The sequence below is a fragment of the Lontra canadensis genome, unplaced genomic scaffold, assembly GCF_010015895.1.
Source record: "Lontra canadensis isolate GAN:19392208 unplaced genomic scaffold, GSC_riverotter_1.0 scaffold28, whole genome shotgun sequence".
NCBI lineage: Eukaryota > Metazoa > Chordata > Mammalia > Carnivora > Mustelidae > Lontra > Lontra canadensis.
In genome coordinates, this window is record NW_022631022.1 from 3,690,183 (window position 1) to 3,702,839 (window position 12,657).

The window sequence follows — 12,657 nt, forward strand, 5'->3', positions numbered from 1 at the left end:
TGTCCATGTGGACTCGGAAAGGGCAGTCTGCCCCTTCTCCCAAATGCTGGGCCTGTGCCAAAGGCCCTCAGAACTCCCACACAGTATCCCCTCTGTCCCTGCATTGGCCTCTCGGCACCCCCAACATCCTGGAAACCCCCTCTTCCATGGGAAGAGTGGTCTGGGGTTGGAACCGCCTGGCCTGACTTTTGTCACACTCTACTCATTTTGACTGAATAAAAGTCCTGTTGCCAAAGTGAACCTTGAGTTTTTTGATGGCTGTGTCAGGTCCTGGGGAAGGGTGGGAGTGCTGGGATTAGGGTGGCCAATGGTGGGGCAGGCTGACCGTGCCAGGGTCAGAGCCCAGAATAACAGCTGCTCCCTGTGTACCACTTACAGGCACCATGCACCCTGGCCCCCACATGGAGGGAGTGTCCTTGGGTCCCCACAACCTTCCGGGGAAGTAGACAGTCTAGTTATCCTCACCATATTTTACAGATGATGAAACTGAGAAAGGATAAGATAAATAAAGGAAATGTCTAAACTCTCACATAGCCAGTTATGGCAGGACCAGAGATTGTGTCTGGATCAGGCCACCCAGTGCCAGGGTCTGTATTCTGACCGCAGCTCTGTACCTCCTTAGCTGGCAGTGAGGAATCTGAGACCAGTCCCTCCATACCGAGCCAGGTACTGCTCATGCACTGTCTACCAGGAGGGACTATTTTTGACTCCAGTCTACAACTGAGGAGCAGGATCTGGCTGTAGTGACTCTTTCCAGGCCATACAGCCATAACTCCTGGCCAGGCCTCTCCATTCCTCCCTGTCTGCTCCTCAGTTCAGACTCCTGAAGCCAGGTGTCTGGAGCTGACAAAGCTTAGGATAGGCCAAAAGAGACTTGGCTTTAAGGTGGTTGTGCTGACAAAGATCTGGAGGTCTCAGTGGGCCTCAAGCCTAGTAAAGGACAGTGGTGCAATACAACTGCTTAGAATGGCAGTGTTGCCTCTACTGTGGAAATGGAGGGCCAATGGGAAGCTCCATAGGTCTAGAGGGCTGCGCTCTGTACCCAGAGGTCCATTTTGCAAGGAGCAAACCAGGACAGTGGTTTGCAAGCTGGGCTTCTCCAGCTGTAGCGAGGGGTTTGGGGGTGAGCCTCTCTGCAGGAGGATTCTATTCTCCCTGCTCGTTCTCAACAAGAACAACCCCACTTTTATCTTGTATGTCAGGCTCTTCATGAGATTTCATTTGAAAACAGTGTTCTGGGGGCACCTGGGGGGCTCAGTCAGTTAAGCATCCAACTCTTGATTTTGGCTCAGGTCATGACCTCAGGGTCGTGAGAGAGAAAACAGGGTTCTGCTCCTAAAAGAACATTTAAAAGCCCCTGTCCTGGCACTTGTAGAAGAGGCCTGCAGGTCAGGCCAGAAACAGTGATGGTGTGTGGACACTGAACTGAGAAAGAGAAGCCTGAGGCCGCCATGGGACCTGTCCTGAGTCTCTGGAGGAAGTGGATGACTTGCCCTGATTTTCCCGGAGAAAAGAGCCAAGCCCAAATAGCGACATAATACCTTACCTTTCTTAACGCAGAACTTTGTAACACAGGAATTCTTTACCACCACCAGCCACCCGAGGGCTGCCTGGGAAGGTGCTGGGTTTGTCATCTGGTCAAGCAGATCCTGCAGGGATGGGAGTAGACGAGGTGAACCCCCAGTGTCTCTGTTCCCTCCAAGAGTCCAAGATGCTACTACCTTCCCCAGGGAGGCATTTGGAAATGTGAAGAAACCACCCCGTATGAAGACACTGGTCCCTATACACACACACAGTCCTGGGGCAGAAAGCAGCCACGGCCTGGGCTTGCAACCGGCTCCAGTGGTCTAATGCTCGGTCACAGGCCACCCCACAACTTAGTGGCTTGATCTAACATCTATTTTGTTCGGACATTTGCAGTCTGGGTGGGGCTCAGCAGGAGAGTTGTCTGCTTTACTGGGCATCATGGCGGCTTGAAGCCGGGGGCTGGACTCATCTGAAGGCTCGCCGGCTCTCATGTCAGGTGGCTGATGCTGGCTGTGGGTCCCACACCCCCATGTGGCCTCTCCAAGTGGCCTGGGCGTCCTCAAAGCATGGTGGCTGGGGTCCAACGACAGGGGGCTAAAGAGAGCCAGGCCGAAGCTGCATCATCACTTCGAATCTAACCTTGGACTGCGCGTGGTGTCACTTCTGCCTTGCTCCATTCATTAGAAGCAAGTCAGTGCGGCCAGCCCTATCCAATGGGAGTACAGTCAACGTTAGGGACCAGTTCTAAAACTATCACAGGACCCCTTCAGGGAACAGGTGGAGAACACGTGGACACCGGGGGCTGGCTGAGCAAGAAGTTATCCCCAAGAGGGCCCAGCCAGAAGGGGCTGCTGCTGGGGCTGCAGGAGGACAGGGGTGCTCCTGAATCCTACACAAGCCCTGTTTATGGGTCACATCCCTATCGTCAGTGAAGAGGGATCCTGGTGTTCAGTCCTGAGGCCACAGGGAGCGGGGACAGGTCCCCGTGAATACCATGGCCCGCTCCCTCTCCACAGGCAGTAAGGGGGCCAAGGAGGCAGGTTCGGGCCTAAGAGCCCCACTAGCCGGGGTTGGTAGAGCCCATAATGCCAGCACTGGAAAGGACCACAGTCTCTCTCATGAGACAGATGCAGGGCAGGAGTAGCTCAAGGGGACAGGGAAGTTAGAGGCAGGGCCAGGGCTGGGACCTGGGATGGCTACACCCTGCGTGGAGCCCTTTCTACTCAGTCAGACCCTCAAAACTGGACTGTGCTCCAGAGCCTAGAGGGAAGGACAGGGAGATAAAGGGTGGTGGGGCAGGGAGTCATCTTGCTCAGGACGGGGAAAGGGGGATCTGGATTGGAAACGGTAAATGAAGGAGTGGGAACAACCAAAGCTGGTTCAGGCCAAGGTCACACAGGGGGAGATCTAGACCCACATCCCTCTCACAAAGAAGTTAATAGGGTCTGATTTGAGAACTCTGTTGCTTCCCTGGCTCTCTTGGGGCCACCCAGGGCACGAAAGGGGAGAGGAGAGGAATGGTGGAGAAAAGGCCCAAGGGAGCCAGGTTGCCCAGAGAGGGGAAGACCTTGCTCCTTGGGTTCAAGAGGGATGTACCCTGGACTTGGGTCTCCCAAGGACACAAATAGTCACCTGTGCCATGTGCCCACTGCCACACCGCAGGGTCTGGCCCTGACCCTCACTCCAAAACGCCCACAGCCCAGGGCTCCTTCTCCCCTGAATGCCTATCACGTCCTGTGCTGTGCAGGTCCCTGCACTTACTTCCTTGCCTTATGATCTGGCTTCCCACAACAGAATTTGTATACCCACGACGACTCAGAAACTGTTGGAGACAGGCATGCAGGAACAGGACATCTAACTGGAATGCTGGGGACACTGTCAGGAAGCTACAAAGAACAAACTCTTTGGCCAATCCCTGGCTAGTACGGTACCATCTTGGGTTAAACAACAGGGGAGTTTTGTGCCTGGAAGTTTGGGGCCATCTCTCCCGTGACTAAGCCCCCCAGTTACTAGGACTACAGCTTGGGTAGGGAGAACTGGAGCCCCAGGAGAAGGAGTGATTTCTCTGCCATGCTCTCCTCACGTGCCACCTTATGGCGGACCTTCTCTAACTCCAGCTGGTGGCTCACTGGCCAGAAACAGCCTTTTGCCTCCTGGGAGGTAGCCCAGAGCTTATGCTCTGTTGTTAAGAATGATGAGCTCTGTCTCTTAGTGAGAAGCATGGCAACCCCTGCAGCTGAGGTGGGGGTCTGGCCCAGGTGGCATCTGACAGATGAGGTCTCAACAATGGGCTCAGCCATTTCCTAATCACGCGACTATGAGGAGCTGACTTGACTTCTTTAGGCCTCAGTTTTCTCATCTGTAAAATCGGGATAAGAGGGGCGCCTGGGTGGCTCAGTGGGTTAAAGCCTCTGCCTTCGGCTCCGGTCATGATCCCAGGTTCCTGGGATCGAGCCCCATGTTGGGCTCTCTGCTCAGCGGGGAGCCTGCTTCCTCCTCTCTCTCTCTCTCTGCCTGCCTCTCTGTCTACTTGTGATCTCTGTCTGTCAAATAAATAAATAAAATCTTTAAAAATAAAAATCGGGATAAGATGCTCCTACCACAAAGGGTTGTTGACTCAGCTGGCTTTTTTTTTTTTAATATTTTTATTTATTTATTTGACAGAGATCACAAGTAGGCAGAGAGGCAGGCAGAGAGAGAAGGGGGGGAAACAGGCTCCCCGCTGAGCAGAGAGCCCGACGTGGGGCTCGATCCCAGGACCCTGGGATCATGACCCGAGTCGAAGGCAGAGGCTTTACCCCAATGAATCACCCAGGCGTCCCTCAGCTGGCTTCTTTATAGAAACCGAGAAGCTAACCTAAAAATCGTATGGAAATACAAGGAACAAAGAAGAACAAAGTTGGAAGTCTCACTTCCTGATTTCAAAGCTTACTACAAAGCTTTACTACAGTAATGAATACTGTGGGGTACTAACATAAGGAAAGACAAAGAGACCAACGGGATAGAATTGAGAGCCGAGGAATAAACCCTCACATGTAAACTGATTTTTGGCAAGGATGTCAAAACCATTCATGGGGAAGAAGAGACTTTTCAACAAATGGACAAGTGGATATGCACATGAACAAGAATGAATTTGGACCCCTTCCTCACACCATCTAAGAAAAAAAAAAATTAAAATGGAGGAAAAACCAGGGTGCCTGGGTGGCTCAGTCATTAAGCATCTGCCTTCGGCTCAGGTCATGATCCCAGGATTCTGGGATGGAGTGCCACATGGGACTCCTTGTTTAGTGGGAGGCCTGCTTCTCCCTCGCCCTCTGCCCCTCCCCCACTCATGCTTGCTCTCTGGCTCTCTCGGTCAAATAAATAAATAAAATCTTAAAAAAAGTGAGCAAAAACCTAAATGTAAAAGCTAACACATAGAAGAAAACATAGATGTATGCATTTGTAAACTTGGATTAGGCAAAAATTGACATAATGCCAGGGGTACAGTTAAGAAAAGGAAAAATAGATACATTTGAACATCATCAAAATTAAAAACTTGGTGCTTCAAATGATACCACCAAGAAAATACCAAGACAAGCAAGCACAGGATGGGAGAAAATATTCGCAAGTCATATCTCTGATAAGGGATTTGAATTTAGAATATATGAAGAACTCAGAACTCAATAAAAATAACCCAATGATAAAAAGGCAAGTAACCCAATTTAAAAATGGGCAAAGGTGGGGCACCTGGCTGGCTTAGTTGGTAGAGCATGCAATCCTTGATCTTGGGGTCGTAAGTTTGACCCCCACTTTGGGTGCAGAGATTACTTAATATTTAAAAAAATAAAAATTAAAAAAGGAATACATATTTCTGCAAAGAAGAGATGCAAATGGCCAATAGCACATTAAATAAATAAGAAATAAAACCCCAGGGCACCTGGGTGGCTCAGTGGGTTAGGCCTCTGTCTTCGGCTCCAGTCATGATCTCAGGGTCCTGGGATCGAGCCCCGCATCGGGCTCTCTGCTCAGCAGGGAGCCTGTTTCTTCCCCCCCATCTCTCTGCCTGCCTCTCTGCCTACTTGTTATCTCTGTCAAGTAAATAAATAAAATCTTAAAAAAAAAAAAAAGTAAAACCCCAATGAGATACCACTTTGTTCCCACTAGCACACATACTGTTAAGTGCTGTGGAGAATATGGCAAACTCCAGACCTTCATATGCTGCCCGTGGGAGGGTAAAATGGTACAGCCATTGTGAAAAGCAGTGCTCATTCCTCAAAAGGCTGGACGTATAGTGACTAGATGACCCAGCAGTTCCATTCCTCAGTGTATAGTGTACACAAAAACTTATACATAGATGTTCATAGCTATAAGATCTGTGATAAAAAAGTGGAAATATATGTCCACCAGCTGATGAATGGATAAATAAAATGTGGTATAGCCATATGCTAGCATATTATTTAGCAGTAGAATGGGGGAACCCGGAAAATGTGACACAAAGTGAAAGAAGCCAGCCACAGAAGACCACATATTGTATGGTTCCATTTGTAGGAAATGCTCAGAATAGGCAAATCCATAAAGACCAAGAAGAGACAAGTGGTTGCCTAGGGCTGGGGTTAGGGGAAAATGGGGAGTGAGTGCTAACGAACACAGGGTTTCTTTTTGGAGTGATGAGAATATTTTAAATTTGATTGTGATGATGGCTGCACAGCCTTGTGAATATACTAAGAACTACTAAGTTGCCCACTGTAATGGGTGAGTTGTATGGTATAGGAATTACATTTTGATAATCTATCATTAAAAAAAAAAAAAAAGAAAAAAAGCAGATGGAAGCACCTGAATGGCTCAGTCCCTTGAGCGTCTGACTCTTGGTTTCCACTCAGGTCATGATCTCAGGGTCCTCAGATCAAGCCTCATGTGAGGGCTCTGCACTCAGCGGGGAGTCTGCCAGAAATTCTCTCCCTCTCCCTCTCCCCCTCCCAGGCTCGTTCTCTCTCTAAAATAAATAAATTTAAAAAAAATAATTAAAAAGTTAAAAATAAAAAAAATTAATTTTTTTTAAGCTGAAAGGACTCAGTGAGTTTGTAATAGGGGAAGCGTGCTGTTTGTGTTCAAGTGATTCCACTGTTACAGGAAGAGAAATTGAGGTGGGCAGGGCAAGGGGACCCCAAGTGGAAGAAGAAGAGTGGGGTAAAGATGAAAATAAGCTTGAAGGGACCTCTGCACCTGGCCTGGCCTCCCTACAGCCCAGGAAGCTTCTGGATGCTGCATCCCAGCCTGGAAGCGGGTCTCCCGGGAGGAGGGCTGGGACCGGAGGGTTTTGCTGCCACCCTGTGGAATGGGTGAGGATTACAGCTATGGGGGCTCGCAGCTAAGATGTGCTCAGCCCCATACAAGGGAGGCAGGCTAGGCCCTCAGTGAACTGACTGCCCAGCGTTAATAAAATTACTGCAGACTATCCACATACTCACTTGGGTTGTAACAGCAACAAGCTGTGGAAACAGAATAAAATGCAGCGTCTAGGAGTCCAGGATTAAGGAAGGCTTTGAAGAGGAATGATGAAGCGGGAAAGGGCTCTGAGGCTGAAGGCCAGGAAGCTATCATCTGCAGCATGGGGCTGGGCACTTAGTAGATGCCCAAGAAATAGGGGAATAAATGGTTACTAGATTGCCAGAGTACATGCTTTTGGCACAGTTGATGTGTCTGAGGAAACCTTGATGTGGCCTTCTGGGTGGAAAGGGAACCAGCAAGAGCTTCAAATAATAGCCAGGGCCTTCCTCAGGAAAAGGAAAGAGCCTCTGGGGAGTCGTGAGTGATAATGATGAGGCCTCTGTTACTAATTCTGGTGGCGTCTTGTGGAATACCCCCCATTACCTCATCTGATTCTTCTCAAAGCCTTTCGGTGGGCAGGGCTGGATTCTCCATCATTCTTTCACTTAACAGATGGAAACTGAGGCCCAGAGAAGTGAGCTGGAATGTGGGCCTCCTTGTTCTAAGCCCATGCTATCTGCTGACTTGCTATCTGGGTGCTGAGGAGGGAGGACTGGGGCAACTCGGTAGTGGGGAGGAGAGGGAATGGTCTAAACTGGCTGAGATGAAGATATTCTTCCTGAATATTGAGGAGAGACCCAGGGATGTCAGACCATGGCGTAGGAGAGTTGAGGAAGTTGGGCATGTCCTAAAATGTAGGTGAGATCAAGAGCCTGCCATGGCTTCCCATTGCTCCCAGGGTAGTACAACACCTCTGGCCTGGCGTTCAAGGCCCCCTCACGAGAGGCAGTGTAATCCAGTGGCTCAGACACAGGCTTGGGTTTGTAATCCCCACTCACCTGCTGTCCAGCTGGGTGACCCTCTGGGACAATTTCCTCCTCTAGAAACCATGCACAAGGACAGCATCTGCCTCACAGGTTGCTTGCTTTTATTATCATTATTGTTATTATTATTCAGAACAGAGCCTAATTCTTGGCTCCTTTCATGTACTCCAATCCTTCAAGTTGGGCCCCTGGCTTCTCCAGTACGTGCCAGGCATAATGTGCCTCCAGGCCTTTCTGCAAAGATGGTCCTTCAGCCTGGAATGATCCCACTCCACTGGTCCCTTGTTTCCAGATCCCTTCAAACTGCCTCCTCCCAAAGTCTTCCCTGATCCTACCTGGCTAAATCCACTTTTGCTTCTGCCCTTCCTCTGCACCTTGCTTAACCCTCTCATCTAGAACTACTTCCTTCTGCATCAAATCAGCACAAGGGGCCTGCCTGCCATCTCTGCTTGGGGAACTTAGGAAGTGAGTTTCCTCAGGATGAGCACAGTATCTTACCTCTTTGTGAGCCAGCCAGAGCCCATGGAGAAGCTCTAAACAATCACATGCCTGTGGAAAGAAAGAGAGCAGGAAAGCAAAGCTGAAGGGAAGCGGGGGAGGGGTGTGCAGTGGAGAAAAGGAGAGAGACAGAGGGTAAAGGTGATTGGGACGTAAGGCCAAGAGAGACTCTGGTGAATGCAGCTGGGGCTGCTTTCTCTGGAAGACGTCGGCGAGGAGACTGGAGACTGGGTGATCTGCTGCTTTTCCATGGCTCTGATGTTCGTTCCTTGAGCCACGGCACTGAAAGGGACTCTGGAAACCTCACGGTAGCTCTGGACTGGCTAGTTAGCCCCTCTGAAGCTCCACTGCCCCATCTGTAACACAGATAATAATGGTACTTAATCCAACTGGATTGTTGTGGGGATCAGATGAGAAAAGTCCCAGGAAAATCCCTGCACCGAGGCCATAGTAAGTACTCAGTAAATGCTATGTGTTAGGACAGTGATGGCTTGGTGGTTTGGAGAGTTCCAGACATGTCCGAATAAAAGGCTGCTCGCTGCTGGGCAGGAGAGGTGCTTCCTAAGCTTGGAGAGATGTCTTTTGTCCCAGAGCCCTGCCCAGTGGCCACACGGAGATCACAAAGTGTTTTCCATGGGGCCTTCCCACCTGCCCCTGCAACAAGATACACAATAAAGCCTCCTGATTGCTTGATTAAAGGAAGTGGATACACAATTAATTTCAATTTTAAGCCTAACCCTCCCTGCCTATCCAAAAGAACAGCACACCCTATTCCAATTTACACACCGAAACAATATGGGATTTTCCAGCGGGTTCTGAAGCCTTTGAAGTGACCAGACCAGACTATTGATTTATTTCCAACTAACCTCTCTCTTTGAACCCAGAGGGGTCAAGGTTAATTATACAATAAAACACCCTGTGCCCAGCTGCCCCCTGTGAGGGTGCAGGGAGCCCCCAGACCTTTCCAAGCTAGCGAGCGGCAGATCATATTTCTGGTTCCCTCTCTGCATTCATTTCCTTCATCAGGACCCATTAAGGAGAAGAAAAAAATCCTCAACCCCCTCATTTCCTCCCTGAAAGATAAATTTTAATTTGCTGGAAACCAACAAAGGGAATCTAAACCATGTTTCCAGGCTGCTCCCTGCGGTTGAAACCCCTGGCTGGGAGCACAGCACCTATTCCAGGGCTGGCTGAGAACGGGGCTGGGGGTGGCAGAGGGAAGCAAAGGGGTGCACGCTACCACCCCCTCCCCGGTCTGCCTCCCCCACACAGGGTGAAGGGAGACCCCAGAAAGCCTGGCAGTGTGGAGGCTTCCGGTGGGACCAGAGGGCTGAAGTTGGGTCACCCACGGGCTGCGGCTTCTCCTGCGCGTGCGCAGTCGGCGCTTGAAAGTCTCATCAGGTGGGCAGTCCGGGTCCCTGTGCCCGCGGCTGAAACGGGCTCGCCTGGCACTGACCACAACGGGTCCCCGTTGTCACAGGCAGGCAGTGGCAGGGCCAAGACCGGAGCCCAAACTTGCATTCTCCTTGTAAGAGAATGGATTCTCTTCCCCTGCGTCTTTCCATCCCAGGGAAACATCATGCGAATGTTCTTTTTATTTCCATCATTAAAAGAAAAACAGAAAGAAAGAGTCAAAGCTATTATCTAATACGAAGTCCACAATCCAGCGTCCCCAAGGTGTCCCAACAACGTCCACCTTAACTGTTTCCCAGATCCGGGACCCAACCAAGGCTCACACCCTCACATGGCTGTCATGTCTCTTCACTCTCTGCTCTTCCAAAACAGACCCAGCCTTCTCTGTTTTTCCTGACACTGACATTTTATTTTATTTTATTCTATTTTATTTATTTAAGATTTTATTTATTTATTTGACAGAGAGGGAGAGATCACAAGTAAGCAGAGAGGCAGTCAGAGAGAGAGGAGGAAGCAGGCTCCCTGCTGAGCAGAAACCCCAATGCGGGGCTAGATCCCAGGACCCTGAGATCATGACCTGGGCTGAAGGCAGGTCACCTGAGCCACCCAGGGGCCTCTTCTTTTCTTTTTTTAAAGATTTTTATATATTTTTTAAAAGAGAGCACAGAAGGAGGAGAATCAGACTCCTCACTGAACAGAGTCTGACACAGGGCTCAACTCCAGGACCCGGAGAGGCAGATGCTTAACTGACGGAGCCATCCAGACACCCCAACAATGACATTTCTAAAGGGACGATGTGAGTGACCCCCTAGTGTGGATTTGTCTTGTTTCCTCTTGACTAGAGAATCAGATAATATTTTTTTGCTCCAAACAATTCACATGTGATGCTGTCTTCCTTTTAGGGCATCACTCCTGGAGCCCCACGATGCCAACTGTTTTTGGTGAGGGACCCAGGGTTTTCAGCTGAGGTCTGTTCTCAGCCTCCTTGAAGCTTCTTGGCACCAGGGCACCTTTAGCACTGGCCACCAGACGAGGACATTCTCTGGGACCCTTCCAACCCACAGACTACCACCTAGAACCTTGGGAGGAAGTCCACCAAACCCAGACTGAGATGCATTTTTCCCAGTTTTTGCTGGAACATTCCTATGTTTGCCTCAGGGCTCAAGAGTCACATCTCTACCTCCATGAGGCCTTTTTAATTCTCAAACAGAATCAACACTCCCTCTTTTCTGCTTCCACACCCCTTTGTTTCTGGCTTCTTGAGTGATTTATCTCAACGTAAAGGTCACCGTGGAGATCTGACTGCCCCCTACACGGCCAGGCTCCACCACAGAAGGTTCTCTATGAATATCTGCCAAATAATACCAATCTGCCTTGTGGGTGATCTCAGTTTTCCAAAAGCTCAACATCCAATCGTGAATCAAAAAGCTGTTTGAGTCTTTGCTGAACAACCTGGAACAGGAGCTGGAGGACGAATTAGATTGCCTGTCATTCACCAGAGTCCTAAATATTCTCTTCACCTATCTTTCTCCCTATCATCTCATGGCTCCTTCTTCGCCTCCAAACCTCTCTGCTTTCTCTCCTTCTTGCCCAAGTCCCACCTCTTTGGGGATCAATTTGGTTCAAGTATAAGAAAAATGTATTAGTTTAGGTCAAATAAGCAATACCCAGAAACAGTCTCCTTGTTTAAAGAAAAAAAATGTTGCTTAAGTCCCCTCTCAACTGCCCAAGCCCAGGGCCCTCCCTAGGGCCAATACCATTATCAGCTTTGGGTTCCTTCCAGGCCTTTTTCTATGAGATACAGACTTCCATCTATGGATATGCTAAATAATGTTTCCAGTTTCCAGTGCTGCACCGAACCTTCCACTGTCTCCCTGTGCTCATCAGCACATGTCTCTGTAGAGTATAAATGAGATTTGCTAGGTCTGGGGCATGTGCTTTGTGAATCTAATGGAGCCTGCCTAATGATCCCCGCTAAGACACTGTGTACCCTCACTCTCCACCAGCGCTCTGTGGTGGGAGCAGGACTGTTTCTCTCCCATGGGCAGCTTCCTTCTCTCCCAAGACTGCTCTGAGAACCCCGGTGCAAGGGTGCCTTAAGGTCTGTAAATCAATCAAGGTGATGCCACATTGGCAAAAGGAAGGATAAAAATCAGGGGATCATCTCAACAGATGCAGAGAAAGCATTTGACAGAATTCAACATCCACCTATGAGACAAACTCTCAACAAAGCCGGTATAGAGGGAATGTGCCCAAACATAATAAGGGCCACATATGACAGAGCCACAGCTAACTTCATACTCAATGTTGAAACGCTGAAATCTTCCTCTAAGATCAGGAACAAGACAAGGATGCCCACTCTCGCCACTTTTATTCAACATAGTATCAGAAGCGCTAGCCACAGCAATCTGGTAAGAAAAAGCAATAAAAGGCATCCAAATTAGAAAGGAAGAAGTAAAACTGTCACTGTTTGCAGATGACATAATACTATATAGAGAAAAAAACAAAAGATTCCACTAAAAAACTGTTCAAACTAATAAATGAATTCAGTAAAGCTGTAGGATACAAAATCAAAATACAGAAATCTAAGACCTCTCTATACACTAATTGTGAACTGTTAGAGAAACTAAGAGAAAAACCCCATTTACAATTACATCAAAAAGACTTAAATACCTAGGAATAAACTTAACCAAGGAGGTAAAAAACCTGTACTCTGAAAGCTGTAAGACACTGATGAAAGAAATTGAAGAAGACACAAATAAACGGAAAAATATTCTGTGCTCATAAACTGGAAGAGTTAATATTGTTAAAATGTCCCAAAGCAACCTGTAGATTCAATGCAAACCTTATCAAAATTCCAAGCGAATTTTTCAGAACTAAAATTATTTTTTTAAAAAGATTTTATTTATTTGACAGACAGAGATCA